Source organism: Chiloscyllium punctatum, chromosome 12 (genome assembly GCF_047496795.1).
Source record: "Chiloscyllium punctatum isolate Juve2018m chromosome 12, sChiPun1.3, whole genome shotgun sequence".
Taxonomy (NCBI): Eukaryota; Metazoa; Chordata; class Chondrichthyes; order Orectolobiformes; family Hemiscylliidae; genus Chiloscyllium; species Chiloscyllium punctatum.
The window spans coordinates 458,068-482,900 of NC_092750.1; the positions used below are offsets into that span (position 1 = coordinate 458,068).

Consider the following 24,833-nt stretch of genomic DNA (forward strand, 5'->3'; position numbering starts at 1 on the left):
TTGTTCCCTTGAATGTGTGGTTCTGCTGGTAGTAACGTTTATCCTTTTTGGCACTCAGGCACTGTTCGCCCCTCGCGCCTCCCCTCCCCCCAACATGGCTATGTCTGCATCCAATTCTGGCCACCAGACATAACTTCTCATCATCATCTTCATTGTGGAAACTCCTGGACAACTCTGGTGAAGTTTAGCCAGTATCTGGTAGTGACCTTTACTTGGAACAATCATGCTTGCTCTCCATAATAATATACTGTTCTCTCCTGTGATCTAGTCTTGCTGGGTACAGAAAGGTTTCAATTCAGATTGTAATGGCCCTTTTGTTTCCCTCATCACCACCAGCTATTTTAGTTTTGCCAGGACTGGATCTTTTTGCACCCACAGCCTGACAGCATCAGTAATGACTGGAAGGGTGTTGAGAAAGTTTGAAACCAAAATGGCCTCTTTGAGTGGCAGCACCACCATTGGTGTATCTGCCAGTGGGAGGTGGCTCAAACCATCTGTATTTGCTTGGCCTCCAGATGGTGTTCCAACTTGTAATTGAACGCACTTAGAATGAGAGCCCACCATTGAATTTGATCTGAAGCTATGGGTGGTACGGCCTTGTCCTCTTGAGCAACACAAGCAGGTGTTTGTGATCTGTTAATATTACAAATTTATGTCCATAAAGGTTTTAGTAGAAACGTCTCACACCAAAGATGACTGCCAAACCTTATTTGTCTATCTGGGTACATTTGTGCTCTGCATTAGCCAAAGTCCAGGAAGCATACATTATTGGACGTTCCTCTCCATTGGGTCATCCGTGAACCTGATAGTGTAAGGGAAGACATTGTATGTGAAAACCAGATTCGCTTGAGATCATAGTGTACCAACACCTTAGACGACGATAGCTGCTTCTTCACTTCCCTAAAAGTTACGTCTTGGCTATGAGATCATTTCTAAGGCTTTCCTTCTTCATAGCAGGTGCTAGAACGGAGTCCAGATTATCTATGAACTTTCTGTAATAATTCATCAATCCAAGGAAAGACCTAAGCTCTGGTGTAGACATTGAAGCTGGGCACCTTTGATCGCCCTCACTTTATCTTCCAACAGGTGTAACCTTGTCGACTCTGTAGCTCAAATCGGAACCTAGTGTGCTTGGAACATACATTTTTCCCATCTAAGGCATATGTCCATCTTGGAGACATATCTAATGACTATGTCCAAGTTCCCTAAGTATTCCTTATTTGTCTTCCCTGTTATTTGCACATCCTCCAGATAAATAGCGACCTGTGGTGAATCGTGTAAAATGTTCTGCATTGTCCATTGTAAAATGGCACAGGCTGATGATACCCCAAAAGGCAGTCTTGTATATTGTTACAAATCCTTGTGGGTATTAATTGTAATAGACTTCTGAGAATCCTCATCTAACTGCAGTTATAAGTTTGCATGGCTTATGTCCAGCTTCATGAAGGACAGTCCTCTGACAACTTTGTGTATAACTCCTCTAGGTGGGAGATTGGGTATTTATCCAGCTGTGAGAAGCAGTTTACCATTTTTTAAAAATTTGCACAAGAGTGAACCGACCTGTCAGGTTTTACAATTGGTACGACCGATGCTGCCCATTCCACAAACTGCACTGGTTTCCTTCGCTTTCCAATCTTCTGATTTCTGCCTCTACTGTTGCCCCTAAGGCAAATTGCACTGGGTGGGCCTTGCAGAATCCTGGTCAACATGTAAGGTGCTTCTTGGTCAACATGTAAGGTGGCCTTGACTGTTCTGATAGTCCCTAGACCTTCCTGAAAAATGACCGGAGAGTTAATTAGGTCTTCACTCAGGCATCCATTTTCTAATCAAAAACAATTGAGCCAATCAGGTTGAATCTTTCTCAACCAATTTTGCCCCATCAAGCTTGGGCCTGATCCATTTACTACAATCAGTGATAACTGAACCACCAGTTTCCCATATGAAACCAGACTAAGTTGTGACCTTAATCTGTATAGGTTCCCCAGTATAGGTTCTCAGTCTAGCCAAGGTCTTACCCAAATTTAAGGTTTGGAGTCCAAGACAAATTTTGTTAAAGGCTAGTTCTGCTATCACTAATACAGTTGCACCAGTATTAACCTCCGTCAAGTAATGAAGGAGCAGTGCTCTGAAAGCTTGTTATTTCAAATAAACCTATATCATGTGACTTCTGTCTTCAACCTCCATTAGAACAGGGTGACTATTTAACCAGACATTTGATTGAAACAGAAAGAACTGCAAGTGTTGTAAATCAGAAACAAGTATACAAATTGGTGGAATAGCCCAGTATCTTGGGCAGCATCTGTGGAGAGAAATCAGAGATAATGTTTTGGGTTCAGTAACCCTTCCTGGACAGCCACAATGCTGATAGAGAGGGAGTTCCAGGATTTTAACTCAGTGATAGTGGAGGAACGGCGATACCTTTCCAAGTAAGAATGGTGAGTTGCTTGGAGGGGGACTTGCAGGGTGTGGTATTCCCATTTATCTACTGCCCTTGTCCTTCTCGACCAAAGTGGTCATGGGTTTGGAAGGAGCTATCTGTTGAATTTCTGCAGTACATCTTATAGATAGTACACAGTGTTGCACTGTGCATTGATGACGGAGGAAGTGAATGTGGTGCCATTCAAATGACTGCTTCGACCTGGATGGCATCAAGCTTCTTAAAGGTATTGGAGCTGCAATCATCCAGGCAAAGTAGGGGGGGGGAGGCGATTCCATCACACTCCAGAGTTCTGCCTGCCAGATTGTGGACAGGCTTTGAGAAGTCAAGAGATGAGTTACTTGGTGCAGGATTCTGACCCTCTGACCTCCTCTTTATATCTACAGTACTTATAAAACCATAAGACATAGGAGCAGAAATTAGGCCATTCAGCCCTTCGAGTCTGCTCTGCCATTCAATCATGGCTGATAATTTTCTCAACCCCATTCTCCTGTAACCGTTGATCTCCTTGATACTCAAGAACCTATCTATCTCAATCTTAAATATACTCAATGACCTGGCCTCCACAACCTTCTGTGGACCAGTGCAATTCAGTTTCAGCTAAATGTTGACACTCAGAATGTTCAAATTGGGGGATTCAGTGATGATAATGCCATTGAATGTCAAGGGGTGAGAGTTAGATTCTCTCTTGTTGGAGATAGTCATTGTCTGACACTTGGTCAAAGAGTGTGGTGCTGGAAAAGCACAGGTAGTCAGGCAGCATCCAAGGAGCATGAAAGTAGATGTTTCAAGCATCTCCTTCCTCGGCACCTGCCTATGGAACCAACTGATCCCGCATGGACTCTGGACTACATTCAGACCATCACGAATTGGACCTGACAACCTTATGCTTGAAACGTTGACTCTCCTGCTCCTCAAATGCTGCCTGACTGGCTGTGCTTTCCCATGACCACACTTTTTAACTCTGATCTCCAGCATCAGCAGTGCTCACTTTTTCCTCATTGTCTGACACTTGTGTGGCAGAAATTTTACTTGCCACTTTTCAGCTCAATTCTGTATATTGTCCAGACTTTGCTGCATTTCAATATGGACTGTGTCAGTACCTGAAGAATTGTGAATGCCACTGGGATTTACATATTTAGCTGGTGTTGTGGGTTTATCCCACAAATGCTTTTCAAGAGCACTTGTCCAGTATTAGTGCATATTTGGGACAGTTGACATGGTGCCGAGGTGTGACTGGGGTATTTATCCAAAGCTGGCCATTTATCTGGGGTACTTACCCTGTGCCAGGTGTATATGAGGTGCATACATGGCCCAGTGTGTATTTGAGGCATTCACCCAGTGACAGGGTGTATTGCAGAGTGAAGGCGAATTGGGAGTATTTACCCTGGGTGGGGATAGATAGAGTCATAGGGATGTACAGCACAGAAACAGACCCCTCGGTACAACTCATCCATGCTGACCAGATATTCTATATTAATCTTGTCACATTTGTCAGCATTTAACCCATATCCCTCTAAACCCCTCCTATTCATATACCCATCCAGATACCTTTTAAATGCTGTAATTTGTACCAACGTCCACCACTTCCTCTGGCAGCTCATTCCATACACACACCACCTTATGTGTGAAAAGGTTGCCCCTTAGGTCCCTTATAAATCTTTCCTCTCTCACCTTAAACCTATGCCCCCTAGTTTTGGACTCCCCTACCTTGGGGAAAATACCTTGCCTATTTACCCTATGCATGCCCCTCGTGATTTTATAAACCTCTATATGGTCATCCCTCAGCCTCCGACGCTCCAGGAAAAATATTCCCAACTTATTCAGCCTCTCCCTATAACTCAAACCCTCTAACTTGCCAACATCCTTATAATCTTTTCTGACCCCTTTCAACTTGCATATGGGGCATTTACCTGAGTTGAGGGATGTATTTGGGGCCGTTATCTGGGATGATTTGAGTTATTTACATGACGATATATTTGGGATATTCACCTGATATGGGGGTATATAGGATATTGACCCATGATTGGGTATATTTTGGGGTCAAAGCCATCATAGACACATACAACTATAGATTGCTTTCTCATTAAAGAGAGAGATGACTGGTGATGGTTTAAGCTGAGGATTACCACGCCTCAGGCAAGGGGAGAGGTTGAGAAGGAGAGGTCTTCACATCACCTCAGCTGGTGCAGAACTTGGACACACGTTGTTCACAACATTACATCATAAACCAGCCATCTGTCCAACTATTTATCCAGGGCTAGTTCCTTTTTCTAGTTAATATGAAGAGTTCAGAAGCTATTGTTTTCAGTCCTACAGCAAATCCATTTCCTAATCATCAGCCCTATCCTTCTCCTTAGCAACTGCCTGAGGCTAAACCTTGCACAATCCTGGTGTAAGTTTTGATCCTGAGAAAACATTCCAAACCATGATGGGGGAATTTACTCAGGTGTGGGGTATTTACTGGGTGTGGGGTATTTACCTGGATGGGTGTGTTTATCTGGATGGGGGAATTTACTCAGGTGTGGGGTATTTATCGGAGTGTGGGGTATTTACCTGGATGGAGGTATTTATCCTGGTAGGGGGTATTTATCAGGGTGAGAGGTACTTACTCAGGGTGAGATCAATTAGGAGAAAAGTGAGGACTGCAGATGCTGGAGACCAGAGTTGAAAAATGTATTGCTGGAAAAACACAGCAGGTCAGGCAGCATCCGAGGAGCAGGAGAATCGACGTTTTGGGCATAAGCCCTTCTTCAGGAATGAGGCTGGTGTGCCAAGCGGGCTGAGATAAAGGGTAGAGGGAAGGGAATTTGGGGGAGGGGCACTGGGAATGCGATAGGTGGAAGGAGGTGAAGGTGATAGGCTGGAGAGGGGGAGGGGGCAGAGAGGTCGGGAAGAAGGTTGCAGGTCAAGAGGGCGGTGCTGAATCCGGGGGTTGGGACTGAGATAAGGTGGGGGGAGGGGAAATGAGGAAGCTGGAGAAATCTACATTCATCCCGTGTGGTTGGAGGGTTCCTAGGCGGACCCCGACCTCAAATTTACCTGGACCATCTCAGACTCCTCCCTCCCCTTCCTAGACCTCTCCATTTCTATCTCGGGTATAGTTAGTAGTTTTGCAGATGACGCCAAAATTGGAGGTGTAGTCGACAGCGAAGAAGGTTACTGCAGAGTACAACCAGATCATGATCAGAAGGGCCAATGTGTCAAGCACTTCTCCACTTCTTGATGCTGCCTGACTTGCTGAGTTCCTCTCCCTGCTGATGCTGCCTGACTTTGCTGTGTTCTTCCAGCCTCCTGCTTGTCCACCTTGAATTCCAACACAGCAGGTTTTTTTTGTCTCTAATAGGAGTGCCAGCTGGAGTTTAATTTAGATAAATGAGATGTGCAGCATTTGGAAAGGCAAATTAGGGCAGGACTTAGACACTTAATGGTAAGGTCTGGGGAGTATTGCTGAACAAAGAGACCTTGGAGTGCAGGTTCATAGCTCCTTGAAAGTGGAGTTGCAGGTAGGTAGGATAGTGAAGAAGGCGTTTGGTATGCTTTCTTTTATTGATCAGAGCACTGAGTATAAGAGTTGGGAGCTGATGTTGTAGCTGCACAGGACATTGGAGTCTGAAGGGTGACCTTGTAAAGGTTTATAAAATCAGTATGGGATATTTATCTAGATGTGGGTATTTAGCCGGGAGTGGTATATTTACCTGGGTATGGGGCATTTACGTGGGTGAGGCTATTTACACAGGTATAGGGCATTTACCTGGATATGGGATACTTACCACAGGTGCCTTAGAAAGGCACATCATCCATGTGCCTTTCTAAGGATTATTTAAATCACCCTAATGTGGCTGAGTTAACTACATTGGCAGGCAGGGCATTCCACACGCTTACCACTCTCTGAGTGAAGAACCTGCCTCTGACATCTGTCTTAAATCTATCACCCCTCAATTTGTACTTATGCCCTCGAGTACAAGCTGACATCATCATCCTAGGAAAAAGACTTTCACTGTCTACCCTATCCTCTGATCATCTTGTATGTCTCTATCAAATCCCTTCTTAGCTTCTTCTCTCCAATGAGAACAGACCCAAGTCCCTCAGCCTTTCCTCATAAGACCTTCCCTACATACCAGGCAACATCCTGGTAAATCTCCTCTGCACCTTTTCCAATGCTTCCACATCCTTCCTGTAATGGGGCGACCAGAACTGTACACAATATTCCAAGTGTGGCTGCATGACTGCTTAACAGCACTATCAAGCTGGGCTGAAAATGTGTTGCTGGAAAAGCGCAGCCCTTCTTTGGGCTCATGCCTGAAACGTCGATTCTCCTGTTCCTTGGATGCTGCCTGACCTGTTGCGCTTTTCCAGCAACACATTTTCAGCTCTGATTTCCAGCATCTGCAGTCCTCACTTTCTCGTATCAACCTGGGTGGCAACTTTCAGGATCTTTGGACATGGACTCCAAAATCCCTCTGCACATCCACACTACCAAGAATCTTTTCATTGACCCAGTACTCTGCCTTCCTGTTATTCTTCCAAAGTGCATCACCTCACATTTAGCTGCATTGAACTCCATTTGCCACCTCTCAGCCCAATTCTGCAGTTTATCCAAGTTCCCCTGCAACCTGCAACAGTCTTTCACACTGTCCACTTCTCCACCGGCTTTAGTGTCATTTGCAAGCTTACTAACCCATCCACCTATGCCTGCGTCTAAGTCATTTATAAAAATGACAAACATAAGTGGTCCCAAAATAGATCCTTGTGGCACACCACTAGTAAGCGGACTCCAGGCTGAATATTTTCCATCAACCACCACTTGCTGCCTTCTTTCAGAAAGCCAGTTTCTAATCCAAACTGCTAAATCACCCTCAATCCCATGCCTCTGCATTTTCTCCAACAGCCTACCATGTGGAACCTTATTAAAGACTTTACTGAAGTCCATGTACACCACACCAACTGCCCTACCCTCATCTGCACGCTTGGTCACCTTCTCAAAAAACTCAATGGCGTTTGTGAGACACGACCTGCCCTGACGAAACCATGTTAACTATCTGAAATCAAATTATTGCTTACTAGATGATTATAAATCCTACCTCTTATAATCCTTTCCAAAACCTTTCCTACAACAGAAGTAAGGCTCACTGGTCTATAATTATCTGGGTCATCTCTACTGCCCTTCTTGAATAAGGGCACATGACGACTCAAATATTTAGCCAAAGACTCTGCTATCTCTTCCGTAGCTTCTCAGAGAATCCTCGGATAAATTCAAGAGGGTTGGAATGTAAAAGCTGTGAGGTGCTACTAAGACTTTATAAAGCTCTAATTAGGCCCCATTTGGAATACGGTGTCCAGTTTTGGGCCCCACACCTCAGGAAGGGCATACTGGCACTGGAGCGTGTCCAGCGGAGATTCACACGGATGATCCCTAGAATGGTAGGCCGAACATACGATGAACGGCTGAGGATCCTGGGATTGTATTCATTAGAGTTCAGAAGGTTGAAGAGTGATCTAATAGAAACTTACAAGATAATGCATGGCTTAGAAAGGGCAGATGCTGGGAATTTATTTTCGTCAGGCGGGGATACTAGAATTTGTGAGCACTGCCTTAGAATTAGAGGGGGTCAATTTAGGATGGAAATGAGGAAACATTTCTTCAGCCAAAGACTAGTGTGCCTGTGGAATTCACTGCCCTGGAGCGCAGTGGAGGCCGGGACGTTAAATCTCTTCAAGGCAGAGATTGATAAATTCTTAATCTCACAAGGAATTAAGGGATACGGGGAGAGTGCGGTAAGACTAGATTAGATTACTTACAATGTGGAAACAGGCCCTTCGGCTCAACAAGCCCACACCGACCCGCCGAAGCGCAACCCACCCAGACCCATTTCCCTACATTTACCCCTTCACCTAACACTATGGCAACTTAGCACGGCCAATTCACCTAATCTGCACATTTTTGGACTGTGGGAGGAAACCCATGCAGATACCGGGAGAATGTACAAACTCCACACAGTCAATCACCTGAGGTGGGAATTGAACCCAGGTCTCTGGCACTGCGAGGCAGCAGTGCTAACCACTGTGTCACTGTGCCACCCATCAGCCCACATTGAATGGCGGAGTGGACTCAATGGGTCGAATGGCCTTACTTCCACTCCTATTTCTTATGGTCTTAAATCCCATTCGGCCAAGGCACTTCTCTACTTGTCTATCGCTGTGCAGTATTTACCCGGGTGTGGGGTATTTACCCAGGTGTGGTGTACTTACCCTGGTGTGGGGATTTACCCCACTGTCGGGTATTTACCCAGATGTGGGGTATTTACCTGGGGTGTGATACTTACCCAATTGTGGGGTATTTACCTGGGTGTGAGGTATTTACCCCACTGTGCAGTATTTACCCAGGGTGTGGTATTCACACTGATGTGGGCTATTTGCCCAGATGTGGAGTATTTACCCAGATGTGGGGGATTTACATGAGTGTGGGGTATTTACCTGGGAGTGGGGTATTTATCCAGGTTGGGGTATTTTCCTTGATGTGGGGTACTTATCCAGATGTGGGGTATTTACCCAACTGTAGGGTATTTACACAGGTGTACGGTATTTACACAGATGTGCAGTATTTCCCCCCGTGGGGTATTTACCCGGGTGTTGGTATTTACCCAGGTGTGGGTATTTACCCCAGGTGTGGGGTATTTACCCGGGTGTGAGATATTACTCCAGGCATGGGTATTTAACCCGGGTGTGGGGTATTAACCCCGAGTGTGGGGTATTTACACCGGGTGTGGGGTATTTACCCGGATGTGGGGTATTAACCCCGGTTGTGGGGTATTAACCCCAGTTGTGGGGCATTTACCTGGGTGTGGGGTATTTACCTGGGTGTGGGGTATTTACCTGGGTGTGGGGTATTTACCCGGGTGCGGGATATTAACCCCGGGTGTGGGGTATTAACCCCAGGTGTGGGGTATTTACCTGGGTGCGGGGTATATACCTGGTGTGGGGTATTAACCCTGGGTGTGGGGTATTTAGCAGGGTGTGGGGTATTTAACTGGGTGTTGGATATTAACCCCGGATGTGGGGTATTACCCGGATGTGGGGTATTTACATAGGTATGGTGTATTTACCTGGGTGTGGGGTATTTATCCCGGGTGTGGGGTATTAACACTGGGTGTGGGGTATTTACCCAGATGTGGGTTATTTACATAGGTGTGGTGTATATACCCGGTTGTGGGGTATTAACCCCGGGTGTGGGGTATTTACCCGGCTGCAGGGTATTAACCCCAGGTGCGGGGTATTAGCCCCAGGTGCGGGGTGTTTACCCGGGTGTGGGGTATTAACCCCGGGTGCGGAGTAATTACCCAGATGCGGGATATTAACCCCGGGTGTGGGGAATTTGCCCGGGGCTGTTAACCCCAGGTGCAGGGTATTTACCCGGGTGCTGGGGTATTAACCAGGGTGAAGGATATTTACCCAGGTGAGGGGTGTTAACTCGGGGTGCGGGGTATTAACCCCGGGTGCCGGGTATTAACCCGGCTGCAGGGTATTAACCCCAGGTGGGGGGTATTAGCCCCGGGTGCGGGGTGTTTACCCGGGTGCGGTGTATTAAACCCGGGAGCAGGGTATTTACCCGGGTGCTGGGTATTTACCCGGTGAGGGGTATTTACCCAGGTGCGGGATATTAACCCCGGGTGTGGGGAATTTGCCCGGGGCTGTTAACCCCAGGTGCAGGGTATTTACCCGGGTGCGGGGTATTTATCCAGGGACGGGGTATTTACCTGGGTGAGAAGTGTTAACCCCGGGTGCGGGGCGTTTACCTGGGTGCGTGGTATTTACCTGGATATGGGGTAGTTATCTGGGTGCGGGGTATTTACCCGGGTGTGGGGAATTTACACGGTTGAGGGGTGTTAACCCCAGGTGTGGGGTATTTACCTGGGGGTGGGGTATTTACCGGGTGAGGGGTATTTATCCGGGGGCGGTGTATTTACCTGGATGAGGGGTGTTAATCCCGGGTGCGGGGTATTTACCTGGGGGCGGGGTATTTACCCGGGTGTGGGGTATTTATCCGTGTGCGGGGATTTACCCAAGTGAGGTGCATTTACCCAGATGTGGGGTATTTACCTGGGGGTGGGGTATTTACCCAGGTGCGGGGTATTTACCCGGGTGAGGGGTATTTATCCGGGTGCGGGTATTTACCCAAGTGAGGGGCATTTACCCAGGTGCGGGGTATTTACCGGGGGTGGTGTATTTACTCGGGTGAGGGGTATTTACCCAGGTGAGGGGTATTTATCGGCTGGGTGAGGGGTATTTACCCAGGTGTGGGGTGTTTACCCGGGTGTGGGGTATTTACCCGGGTGCGGTGTATTTACCCGGGTGCGGTGTATTTACCCGGGTGAGGGGTATTTACCCGGGTGTGGGGTATTTACCCGGGTGTGGGGTATTTACCCGGGTGCGAGGTATTTACCCGGGTGCGTGGTATATACCCGGGTGAGGGGTATTTACCCAGGTGCGGGGTATTTACCAGGATGAGGGGTTTCAACCCCGGGTGCGGGATATTTACCTGGGGGCGGTTATTTACTCAGGTGAGGGCTTTTTATCTGGGTGTGTGGTATTTACCCGGGTAAGGGGTATTTACCCCGGGTGCAGGGTATTTACCTGGGGGTGGGATATTTATCCGGGTGAGGGGTATTTACCCAGGTGCTGGGTATTTACCTGGATGTGGGGTATATACCCAGGAGCGGGGTATTTACCCAGGTGAGGGGTAGTTAACCGGGTGCGGGTTATTTACCCGGGTGAGAGGTATTTATAAAGCTCTGGTTAGGCCCCATTTGGAGTACTGTGTCCAGTTTTGGTCCCCACACCTCAGGAAGGACATACTGGCACTGGAACGTGTCCAGTGGAGATTCACACGGATGATCCCTGGAATGGTAGGTCTAACATATGAGGAACGGCTGAGGATCCTGGGATTGTATTCATTGGAGTTTAGAAGATTAAGGGGAGACTTAATAGAGACGTACAAGATAATACATGGCTTGGAAAGGGTGGATGCTAGGAAATTGTTTCTGTTAGGTGGGGAGACTAGGACCTGTGGAGACAACCTTAGAATTAGAGGGGGTATATTCAGAACAGAAATGCAGAGACATTTCTTCAGCCAGAGAGTGGTGGGCCTGTGGAATTCATTGCCGCAGAGTGCAGTGGAGGCCGGGACGCTAAATGTCTTCAAGGCAGAGATTGATAGATTCTTGTTGTCTCGAGGAATTAAGGGCTATGGGGAGAATGCGGGTAAGTGGAGTTGAAATGCCCATCAGCCATGATTGAATGGCAGAGTGGACTCGATGGGCCGAATGGCCTTAATTCCACTCCAATGTCTTATGGTCTTATTTATTGGTGGGGTGAGGAGTATTTACCCAGGGGCGGGGTATTTACCCATGGGTGGGGTATTTACCTGGGTGAGGGGTATTTATTGGCTGGGTGATGGGTATCTATCGGCCGGGAGAGGGGTATTTACCCCGGGTGCGGGGTATTTACCTGCTGCGGGGTATTTACCCGGGTCTGGGGTATTTACCCGGGTGTGGGGTACTTACCCGGTGCAGGGAATTTACCTGGGGCGGTGTTTTTACCCGGGTGAGAGTATTTACCCGGTGCAGGGTATTTACCCGGGTGCTGGGTATTTACCTGGGTGTGGGGTAACTACCTGGGTGCGGGGTATTTACCCGGGGTGGGGTATTTACCCGGGTGTGGGGTAATTATCAGGGTGTGGAGTATTTACCCGGGGGTGTGGTATTTACCCGGGGGCGGGGCATTTATCCGGGTGTGGGGCATTTATCCGGGTGTGGGGTAATTACCCGGGTGTGGGGTAATTACCCAGGTGTGGGGTATTTACCCAGGGGTGGGGTAGTTACCCGGGGGTGGGGCATTTACCCGGGTGTGGGGCAATTACACGGGTGTGGGGTATTTACCCAGGTGTGGGATATTTACTCAGATGTAGGGTATTTACCCAGGGGCGGGGTAGTTACCCGGGGGTGGGGTTTACCCGGGTGTGGGGTATTTACCCGGGGGCGGGGTAATTACCCGGGTGTGTGTGGGGTATTTACCCGGGTGTGCGGTATTTACCTGGGGGTGGGGTAATTACCCGGGTGTGGGGTATTTACCCGGGGGTGGGATAATTACCCGGGTGTGGGTTATTTACCCGGGGGGCGGGGTATTTACCCGGGTGTGGGTTATTTACCCAGGGGCGGGATAGTTACCCGGGTGTGGGGTAGTTACCCAGGGGCGGGGTATTTACCCGGGTGTGGGTTATTTACCCGGGGGCGGGGTATTTACCTGGGTGTGGGTTATTTACCCAGGGGCGGGGTATTTACCCGGGTGTGGGGTATTTACCCGGGTGTGGGTTATTTACCCAGGGGTGGGGTATTTACCCGGGGGCGGGGTATTTACCCGGGTGTGGGGTAGTTACCCAGGGGTGGGGTATTTACCCGGGTGTGGGGTATTTACCCAGGGGCGGGGTATTTACCCGGGTGTGGGGTAGTTACCCAGGGGTGGGGTATTTACCCGGGTGTGGGGTATTTACCCAGGGGCGGGGTATTTACCCGGGTGTGGGGTATTTACCCAGGGGCGGGGTATTTACCCGGGTGTGGGGTATTTACCCAGGGGCGGGGTATTTACCCGGGTGTGGGGTATTTACCCAGGGGCGGGGTATTTACCCGGGTGTGGGGTAGTTACCGGCAGGGGGCGGGAACCGGTTAAATTTTGGGCGGGCTGTTTTGTACCTGGGTGACGTCACGGCTGCCACTTCCTGAAAAAGCGGCGGAGGTGGAGCCGGACCGAGACCGAGCGAGTGTCCCGTGTGTAACCGGCCCAGAGTGAGCCTTCACCCGGCTCCCGGACGACCATCTGACCGCACCCGAGAGACTGTAACTGCTCCGACAGCGGAGTCGCGCCCAGCGCCGGGAGGTGAGCGCTTTTTCACCGACTCCAGATCGTTCCCCACCCTCTGGCTCAGTGTCTCCCCTCCCTCCCTGTCTGACCCCCACACCCCCCGGCTCCCTCCCTGTCTGACCCCCACACCCCCCGGCTCCCTCCCTGTCTGACCCCCACACCCCCCGGCTCCCTCCCTGTCTGACCCCCACACTCCCCGGCTCCCTCCCTCACTGTCTCACGCCCTCCTTATCTTACACCGTCTGCGACAAAACTTAGAAAAACTCCAGCAACTTTTGCCACAGCTTCTCTAAATCTCTCCTCGTACCAGCTCAGCATTCATTTTAAATCGAAACCACTTTCTAAGTGGCCTCCCGTCCAACCGTGATGTGACTATATTTGCTTTACCAGCCCCTTCATAACTTTTAAGATCTTCTTGGCCTTGACCAGGAAGAGTCTCAGTTGTTTTCCGACGCAGTCTCTCCTCCTAATTATAATTCACTAGTTTCTTTAACCTGCATAATGCTGTCACTGCCTTTTAATGTACTTCCTGTAATGGGACTCCCAAAACTGTTGGTAAAACAGTATTTACTTAAAAATCTGTTATAGTCTCCTGTTTATAAAAACTTAACAGTTATCTTTTTTCATAACTCTATCCAAAATCATTTTCACAGAGTTGTGTGCATGACCCCATACTGCAGTGCCATTCATTCCTCTTTCTCCTCCAAAATATATAGGTCCTTGCACTTATGCATACGATTATATCTGTCAGGTCTTTCTGTTGTGCTATTGTCCCATTTATTCATTTGTCTAACCATAGACAGAATTTCTTACAATAGCTTCACTTCCCTCTCCCACACCATTAACTCTGGTGTACCTCGAGGGCTGATCATCAACTCCTCTTATTTCAAGCTTCACACTAGCCCTTAGTGACATTGTCTGAATTCAGTCTTTTCATTTTAAGACATTAAATTCATGAGTTACATATTGCTAACACCAAGCTCTACGTCAGCTGCAGCCCCTCTACTCTTGGCTCCAAGTCATAAATGACTGCTAGTCCTTACCCAAACTGTATGAGCAGAAATTTCTTCAAGTTAAATCTTGAGTGGTAAGAAGCTATTGTCTTCAGCCCTGACTACAAATCCATTCCTTTAAATTGCCAGTCTATCCCTCTCCTTAGCAACTCTCTGATGCTAAACCTTGCACAACCTTTGTTGAATTTTTGACCCTGAGATAATGTTCCAAACTTGTATAAATACACGTCATCACTAATGCTTCTTATATCCACCAACACTGTCCCTTTTCCTTACCTCATCTGGTCCTGAAACTCCTTTTCTTTCCCTTGTTATATCTATAATTACTCAATTCAGAATTCCACTTGGTTGCGTGCTGTCATTTTCCATAACATCTCCACCACAAGTTCATTTAAAAATTCTGATGCCACTGTCTTAACTTGTATCAAGTCTTGTTCACCTCTTACTCTTCTGCTCCTTGACCTAAATTTGGTTCCTGTCCAAGCCATGTCCTTCCCTCTCTTCTTTGTAATCTCTTCTAATCCCATGTCCCTCAACCATCTCTGTCTTGCTAAATCACTTTGTGTTGTGGGCATGCCTTTGACTGCCTGGGCCCTAAGCTTTGAAGTTCCCTCCCTGAACTTTTCTGTCTCTAACTTGATTTACTCTGTTTCTCCCAGAAGGTAGTGAGGGTCCTGAATGGGTGTTCAACACAGAAAAGCTCACTGTATTTACAAAATTCTGGAATATGCTCTGAGCCCACATTGATACAAATCAAAAGTTGGAAAATAGAATTGAATTGGATAGTTGATTCTTGGCAGTTTAGACACGATGTTGCAATTTTCCCTGATTCCTAAAGGTCTGTTTAAAATTTCTTAAAGCCTACCTTATTGATCAAACTTTTGATCAGCTTTCCAAGCAGAGGAACAGAATTTATGTTGTAGGTCAATGACCTCTAGTCCTATTCACATCTATTGCAGTAACTGTAACATCCATGGAACCTGAGAGGATATTTAGAGACTAGAACCATGGGACACCGTTTAGAAGTAAGGAGTCCCAAATTTAAGATAAGGAGGAACTTTTCTCTTTATAAGGATCCTTAGACTGTGGGATTCCGTTCCCTAGTGAGCACTGGCCATCGTCCATCTCAACCTGGAATACATTTAAAATTTGGATCTACAATTGGCTCGAAGGTCATGTGGACAAGCAGCAAAGTGATTGTAAAGGCACACTCAAATCATCAACTATCTTACTGAATGGTGGTGGGAGCTGGAGGGGCTGAATGGCTTTCTCCAGCTACTTGTATCTCCCTGATTTTCTTTAGAGTTGAATTTTAATTCACTACATTGACATGTCTTGTTGCTTCTTCCTAAGATTGCTATCTGCCCTGAGCTGTTTATCCTTTAATCTGAGAATATATTCTCAATAATTCAGCTAAAAGTTTCTATTCCATTAGTTTTATTAATACTAATCATCTTCCATGTATTGATCCAAGATTTAACCCATGATGATATTCTGTTTTGATCCTTTTTCTAACTGTTCATTTCATGTTCTTCACAACCATTTTGTTGAACCCATTAAGTTTCATAGTCACTTTGGCATAGAGAGTACAATGAAGCCATTGATTCTCGGCTGTTCTCTGTAGGCCAGTGAGTTGTCCCTTTGCTTGCTTCCTATGGTCTGTCTAATGTCCATCTGACTTCCTTTTAAAATCATTGATCATTTCTACTTCCACTCCTGGGCAATATATTCCAGGTTATTACCACTCGCTGTGTATGAAAGTTCTTCCTTTTCTTCCCCCGACCTTGCATCTCTTGCTTAAAAAATGTGTTTATTTTCATCATTTACATGGTGTGGGCATCACTGGTTGGGCCAGCATTTATTGCCTGTCCCTAGTTGCTGTTGAGAAGGTGCTGATAAACTACCACCTTGAACCACTGCGGTCCGTGTAGGTATACTCATAATGCCCTTAAAGAGGGAATTCCAGAATTTTAACAGCAAGTCAAGATGATGAGTGGGTTGGAGGGAAACTTGCAGGTGGTGATGTTCCTATGTATCTCTTGCCCTTGTCCTTCTTGATGGAAGCAGCCATGTAAGATGCTGTCTAAGGATTTTAGCTGAATTTCTGCAGTGTGTCTTGTAGATAGTACACACTGCAACTACTGAGTGTCAGTTTCTAATCGACCTATTCAGGGATGTCATTTTCCACCCTTTGGAGCAAGTGGGACTCGAACCAGGGCCTCACGGTTCAGGGGTAGGGTCACTACCACTGCACCACAAGAGGGCCTTATTCTGCTGATATTGGCAGATTCCATGTTCTTATTAAATACACAGATGTATGTTCATGACAATATTCTAGTACTGTTGTAGAGAGAGTGCACCAAAGGTCTACCAGACTGCTTCCTGGGCTGGCGGAGCTGACACATGAAAAGAGGTTGAATCAGTTAGAATTGTATTTTCTGGAATTCAGAAGGATAAGGTGGGGTGTGACCCTCATTGAAAGCTCAGATTCTAACAGGACTAGACAGGGTAAATGCAGAAAAGATGCCCCCAATGTGGGGAAGTCCAAAACCAAGGGTTCTAAACGGTTTACCCCCTATCCTTAGATGGAGGTGAGGAGAAGTTCCTTTATTCTGAGTGGAGTGCTTGTGGAATTCACTACAAAAGAAAATAGTTAAGGACAAAACATTTTATGATTTTAAGAGCTGAATATAGTACTTGGGACTGAAGGGATCAAAGGATATGGAGGAAACCAAGAACAGGTTATTGATTTAGACTGTAATGAATGTCTAAGCAGGCTCCAACGGCTGAATGTCCGACGGCTGCTCCTTTTTTTTCCATGTTTCTGTGCTGTTTGCTTCTAAACATATACCATCCTCTCTGTCATCAACCTGGTTCATTCCAAATCTTATCTGTTTACAACTCTCCTCTTTACAATTTAAATGCTGTTGAAAAATTCTTGTTTTGATTATTGTTTACTGCCATTCCATTGCCATATTTTCTTTGTCCGTTTTATTTTCCTCTTCATCTCTCTCTTATTAACCTACTGTATTTGACTTCAAGTCATTTGACATGTGTCATGCTTTTGCTTTATGATCTCTCTCCCTCGTCATCCAGGGAACCCTGTTTTTGGCTTCCTCATCTTTTGCCTTGCTGGATTATATTAAACTTCTACCTGAAGAATCTCTTCCTTAAGAATAATCCATTGTTCCAATGCAGATTTTCTTGTCTGTTTCTGGTTCCATTGTATCCTGGCTGAATTCCCCCTCGTCACATTGGAATTGGGTCTCTTGTGCTTTAAGTTCTACATTTAAAATTTTTATTGCTGCTTTCCACCATTCACAAGGTTGACATTAGCAGTGATGAAATCTGAAAAATGTGTTGCTGAAAAAGCACAGCAGGTCAGGCAGCATCCAAGGAGCAGGAGAATCAACGTTTTGGGCATGAGCCCTTCTTCAGGAATGAAACGTCGATTCTCCTGCTCCTTGGATGCTGCCTGACCTGTTGCGCTTTTCCAGCAACACATTTTTCAGCTCTGATATACTCCAGCATCTGCAGTCCTCACTTTCTCCTCATTAGCCGTGATCACCCTCTAGGTCATTCAACAACCCAGCCTTTCCAATCAATCGGAATATACTGATTAAGGAAATTCACCTTAATACAATTCAGAAATATATTCACCAGCTTGCCCTTTTCTCTAACATTAATTGCCTAATTATTAACTCGGGTTAAGTTTCCCACTGTCATTTGGGGGTCAGTTGAATATCCAAATTGTGTTGTCTTACACTTTTTTTTACACCTCTGCTCTAACCAATTGAACTGTTATTTTCCCTTCAAGAGCATGCCCCTGTCTCTTGAACGTAACATTATCTTGTTTATTCAGAACTGTCATCCTCCACTGTTTCCGAACAGTTCATACTGTTACAAATTTAAATGTTTAATCCTTACCATGTTTAAGATAGGTGAAAGTTGGCCTTCAATAAGGTGTTCCTTGTTTAAATATTTACTTCAATAGTGTGTGAATGTGAAGTCTTCCATGTGAGCACTCAGAAAGCACACTAAAGTTTGGCAACTCATTTTAAGATTTGCTGCATACCTTACACTCCAGCTTTCAAAGGCAGTTGATGTCGTTGATGTCATTGTGTCATGTGGACCCTAATGTTTGTTTGCTTTGCCTCCCTCCCATGCTATCACCTGGTTCACTTTGATATCAGGTAATGTGCCCTTTTCTCACCACTAATAAAGCTTGTCATCACCCCTGTAGAGATTTCTGCTGTTGCTGTTCTCCTGATCTCTGTCTATAGTTCAGCTGTTGGGCATTCAAATTAAGGTTCACTTTTACCAGAACTCTGTACAGTTTGATTACATTCTCTTGTGACATGTGACCTATCGCTTGGTTGTAGTTTTAAGTTCCTGGTTTTGTAATTACTGCTGTCTTTTGGGTGTATTGACTCTGAGGCAGTTTCTGAAGTCTTTGTAGCTTTTTAACAAAAAAATGTTCAAGTGGCTATCACTGGCTGGGCCAGCATTTACTACCTGTCCCAAGTTGCACTTGAGAAGATGGTGGTGAGCTGCTGTTTGAACTGCTGCAATCACTGGGAGGTAGGGACACTTGTTAGGGAGCTCTAGGATTTTGACCCAGTGATGGTAAAGGAACAGCAAGCAATATATTTCCAAGTCAGGGTAGTGTGTTGCTTGGAGGGGACCTTGCAGGGTCTAGTGTCTCTCCTGCCTTGAGTTGTTTCTTGGAGGCTGAATGAGTATGTGTTACTTCTACATCACGAATTATACACTTAATCTTATCTGTGTATCATTGCATCAGCCACTGACCCCCTTTGCAAGTGTACTTCTTATACTAGTATAGTCTGATTTGAAACAAAGACATGCTTGATGTGAGTGTCTCTGGCCTTGCGAACATTTATTGCAAACTGTTATTTGCCCTGAGAAGGTGATCAATATTGAAAAGAGAGTTTAAAAGCAGACATTCAGGATGTATGTACAAAACACCAGTTGAGAAGGTTATATGGAGTCCTTGATTTTTTCATTAAAATGCAGTATGTAAGCAAGGAGTTATGAAATGCTGTTTAGACTTCAGTGGGACTTGTGTCTAGCCACTGCACATCAGGAAGGATTTCTGCCCCTTGGAGAAGGTACAGGGGAATTTCACAGAAATAGTATTGCAGATGAGGGTGTTTAGTTTGGTTGAGCTTGGCAATCTGGTTTTGCTCTCTTTAGAGCAGAGGTAGTTGAGTGGATTTAATCAAGATGTTAAAATCCTGGAGAGGGTTGGTTATGTAGGTGGGGAGAAACTGTTCCCGGTGGTAGGAGAGTTGGCAATCAGATGTAGGGTAATTGCCATCAAGTCTGGGGAGATTAATGTTTTATTTTAACAGGAAGTTATGTCTGGGAAAATACTGCTATATGGGCAGCGAAAGTAGATCGGATCAAACACAATGGAGAAATTTACAGGGGTGTGGGATTAATCGTGTACATACAGACTTTCAATGAACTCTGAAAGGATTTGAAGGGGCAATTAAGAGTAACTAATTATCTAGGTGGTCTGGAGTTCCAAAGGTCCACATCTGGTAAAATGAGTGAGTTTCCTTCTCTAAAGGTCATTCATGAACCGGTGTGTTTTTCCAACAAAGTAACAGTTTCGTGGTAACTTGTGTATATTTTTTACTTCCAGATCTTTGACCAGTTGAATTCAAACCGCCCTGCTGTGGTTTGAACTTATGTTCTGTGGGTTATTATCCTGGATGCATCTTGTTTGATCAATTTGAACCAAGGACAATAATGTAAATTAATGATGGTCCCAATTTGTCAGAGTTCTTTTTCAAGGTTGCTGTCTCTGTACCTGAGATGTATCAGTTACACACTTTGTCTCTGTTACTGCTCTGTCTCTGTTACATGGCAGCTATAGATACTCTTATCTGAGTTATACAGCTGGCTTTGGTTCCCTGTTACAGCAGGATTGGCTTGAGCAATGTCTCTTGGTAATTGTCAGTTTCTATATGAAAATTCTATAAATTAGGAAAATGTATATTGTATTATGGTACAGATTCCAGATAGTTACATGGCATCATAATGTATAAAGCTGTAGCATAAAGATGCCTGCCTTGGTTCACTCGCTCTCTGTCATGGTATCAGTGCTGTGCATTCACACATTCAGCTGTATGTATTGTTATCACATACAATCAGTCAACACAACCTAGACTGTGCAAGTCCTGGATACTGTCACTGTGTGAGTTAGATTAGATTAGATTAGATTACTTAGTGTGGAAACAGGCCCTTCGGCCCAACAAGTCCACACCGCCCCGCCGAAGCGTACCCGCCCATACCCCTACATCTACATCAACCCCTTACCTAACACTACGGGCAATTTAGCATGGCCAATTCACCTGACCTGCACATCTTTGGACTGTGGGAGGAAACCGGAGCACCCGGAGGAAACCCACACAGACACGGGGAGAACGTGCAAACTCCACACAGTCAGTCGCCTGAGGCGGGAATTGAACCCGGGTCTCCGGCGCTGTGAGGCAGCAGTGCTAACCACTGCGCCACCGTTGCTAATAAAGTTTTAAGGTATGTCTCCACAAGAAGCTTACTCTAGGTATATGTACAAAGTAAAATTATAGAAACCTGCAAACCCCATGAGTCTGTTTTTGACTAGACTAATGCCATTTGGAGTGATATTTGCTTGATTTCTTATTCACTCACAGGGCATGGGTGTCACTGGCTGGGCCCAGCATTTATTGCCTGTTCCCAGTTGCCCCTTGAGAAGGTGGTGATGAGCTGCCTTCTTGAACTGCTGTAGTCCACCTGCTATAGGTAAACCCACAAAGCGCTTTGGGAGGGAATTCCAGGTTTTTGACCCAGCGACAGTGAAGGAATGGCAATCTATTTCAAGGCAAGATGGTGAATGGCTTGGAGTGGAACTTTAAGGTGGTGGTGTTAGCATGTATCTGCTGCCCTTGTCCTTCTAGATGGAAGTGGTCATAGATTTGAAAAATCCCTGTTGCCTGAGGATCACTTTGTAAATTTCTGCAGTGTCTCTTGCACTTAGTATAACACCACTGTGACTGAGTGTTGGTGGTGGAGGGAGTGGATGTGGTGCCAATCAAGTGAGATCCTTTTTCCTGGATGGTGTCAAGCTTCTTGAGTGTTGGAGCTACCCCTCGCCTCGGGAAGTAGGGATTATTGCATCACATTTCTGATTTGTGCCTTACAGATGGGCAGGTTTTGAGAGGTGAGTTACTCGCTGCAGTTTTCCTAGCCTCTGACCAGACTTTAGAACATAGAACTGTACTGTACAGCACAGGACCAGGCCCTTCAGCCCACAATGTGTCTGCCTCCACCTCCACCTCCACCTCCACCTCCACCTCCCACCCCCACCCAGAAGTGTGTTCTAGACTCCTACCACACTGTGTTCTTTTTTTAAACTTTCCTCACCCATCTCCTTTGAACTTTCCTCCTGTCACCTTAAATGCATACATCTTGCAGCCATTGTATTTATATGGCTGGTCCATATCAGTTTATGGTCAATGGTAACCCCAAGGATGTTGATAATGGGGAATTCAGTGATAGAATGTAGAATATTACAGGCCCTTCAGCCCGTGATGTTGTGTCGAGCATTTATCACCGTCCATGTGCTTGTCCAGGAGTCGCTTAAATGTCCTTAATGTCTCTGACTCTGCTACCGCTGCTGGCAGTGCATTCCACACACCCACCACTCTCTGCATAAAGAACCTACCTCTGACATCTCCCCTACACCTTTCTCCAATCACCTTAAAATTATGACCCCCTCATGATAGACATTTCTGCCGTGGGGAAAAAGTCTCTGGCTATCTACTCTATCGATGCCTGTCATTACTTTGTTCACTTCTGTCAAGTCACCTCTCTTCTTTCTTCTCTCTAGTGTGAAAAGCCCTAGTTCACTCAACCTCGATCTTCATAAGACAAGCCATTCAATCCAGGCAGCAACCTGGTAAATCCCACTGCACCCCCTAGAACATAGAACATAGAACAAAACAGCATAGAACAGGCCCTTCGGCCCACGATGTTGTGCCGAACTTCTAACCTAGATTAAGCACCCATCCATGTACCTATCCAAATGCCGCTTAAAGGTCGCCAATGATTCTGACTCTACCACTCCCACGGGCAGCGCATTCCATGCCCCCACCACTCTCTGGGTAAAGAACCCACCCCTGACATCTCCCCTATACCTTCCACCCTTCACCTTAAATTTATGTCCCCTTGTAACACTCTGTTGTACCCGGGGAAAAAGTTTCTGACTGTCTACTCTATCTATTCCTCTGATCATCTTATAAACCTCTATAAAGTCACCCCTCATCCTTCGCCGTTCCAACGAGAAAAGGCCAAGAACTCTCAGCCTATCCTCGTACGACCTACTCTCCATTCCAGGCAACATCCTGGTAAATCTTCTCTGCACCCTCTCCAAAGCTTCCACATCTTTCCTAAAGTGAGGTGACCAGAACTGCACACAGTACTCCAAGTGTGGCCTAACCAAAGTCCTGTACAGCTGCAACATCACTTCACGACTCTTGAATTCAATCCCTCTGCTAATGAACGATAATACTCCATAGGCCTTCTTACAACCTCTATCCACCTGAGTGGCAACCTTCAAAGATCTATGTACATAGACCCCAAGATCCCTCTGTTCCTCCACCTGACTAAGAACCCTACCATTAACCCTGTATTCCGCATTCTTATTTGTTCTTCCAAAATGGACAACCTCACACTTGGCAGGGTTGAACTCCATCTGCCACTCCTCAGCCCAGCTCTGCACCATATCTAAGTCCCTTTGCAAACGACAAATGCCCTCCTCACTGTCCACAACTCCACCTATCTTCGTATCATCTGCAAATTTACTGACCCACCCTTCAACTCCCTCATCTATGTCATTAATAAAAATTACAAACAGCAGAGGACCCAGAACTGAACCCTGCGGAACTCCACTTTTAACTGGGCTCCAGGCTGAATATTTACCTTCTACCACCACTCTCTGACTTTGACCGGTTAGCCAGTTTTCTATCCAATTGGCCATATTTCCCTCTATCCCATGCCTCCTGACTTTCCGCATAAGCCTACCATGGGGAATCTTATCAAATGCCTTACTAAAATCCATGTACACTACATCCACTGCTCTACCCTCATCCACATGCTTGGTCACCTCCTCGAAGAATTCAATAAGACTTGTAAGGCAAGACCTACCCTTCACAAATCCGTGCTGGCTGTCCCTAATCAAGCAGTGTCTTTCCAGATACAAGCATCTACGTCCTTCCTATATGGGGTGACCAGAACTGGACAAAATTTTCCAAGTATGGTCTAACCAGGGTTACAGCAAAACCTCGCAGCTCTTAAACTCAATCCCCCTGCTAATGAAAGCCAACACAAATACATGTTCTTAACAACCCCATTAACTTGGATGGCAACTTTGAGGGATCTATGTACATGGATCCCAAGATCCCGCTGTTCCTCCACACTGCCAAGAATCCTGTCTTTAATCCTGTATTCAGCATTCAAATTTGACCTTCCAAAATGAATCACTTCGCATTTGCCCAGGTTAAACTCCCATCTGCTGCTTTGCATCCTGTCAATGTCTTGTTGTAGTCAGCAACAATCCTCAGCACTATCTACAAAACCACTGACCTTTGTGTCATCGGCAAACGTACCACCTAACCTTCCATTTCTTCATCCAAGTCAATTATAAAAACTACAAAGAGCAGAGGCCCAAGAACAGATTCTTGTGGGACACCACTGTTCACCGACCTCCAGGTGGAATACTTTCTATTCACTACCACTCACTGTCTTCTTTCAGACAGCCAAATTTCCCTGTATCTCATACCTCCTAACTTTCTGAATAAGCCTACTGTGGGGAACTTTATCAAATGCCTTACTGAAATCCATACACAGTAGAATGAGGTGGGTGGGGAGTACTTTGTTTGGATAATTGATTATCCAAACAATCAATCTGATTGTAAACAAGCGGTAATTTGAGTGCCAGGTATCGAACATTTTTCGGTTATCTGGTAATGCACACTATAATGCCGATTAACTGGTAACTAAATGCTAAGTTGTCTAAGCCATCTTGTTTGGATAATTGGAAATTTGGATAATTGATCAGATAATAGAGGTTGTACTGTACCCCACATCCACTGCCCAACCTTCGTCAACTCGTCTCGTTATGTCCTCAAGAGTTCAAGACATGTGTGGCATGACCTGCCCCCTCAAAGCCATGCTGACTATCTTTAATCAAACTGTTTTTCCAAATATTCATAAATCCTATCTCTCTGAATCCTTTCTAGTACCTTGCTTAGCACAGATGTTTCTCCATCTTGATGCTTCCCAGAATTTCCAACACATCTACTTCCTTAATATCAATCTGTTCAAGCCTATCAACCTGGATAATGGTGTTCTCACTTTCAACAAGATCCCTCTTGTTAGTATATGCTCATTTAGGGCCT

The 24,833-nt window shown here is 45.9% G+C and overlaps 1 protein-coding gene across 1 annotated transcript in view; it reads left to right on the forward strand.

Annotated features, from left to right (window-relative positions):
* Positions 1-13,218: 13,218 nt before the first annotated feature.
* LOC140483534 (protein kinase C delta type-like) overlaps positions 13,219-24,833 on the forward strand; it is a 97,038-nt gene continuing 85,423 nt past the window's right edge. The window contains exon 1 of the mRNA XM_072581704.1: positions 13,219-13,369. The gene's annotated coding sequence lies outside the window, so the exon portion shown is untranslated. The remainder of the gene's footprint in view (positions 13,370-24,833) is intronic.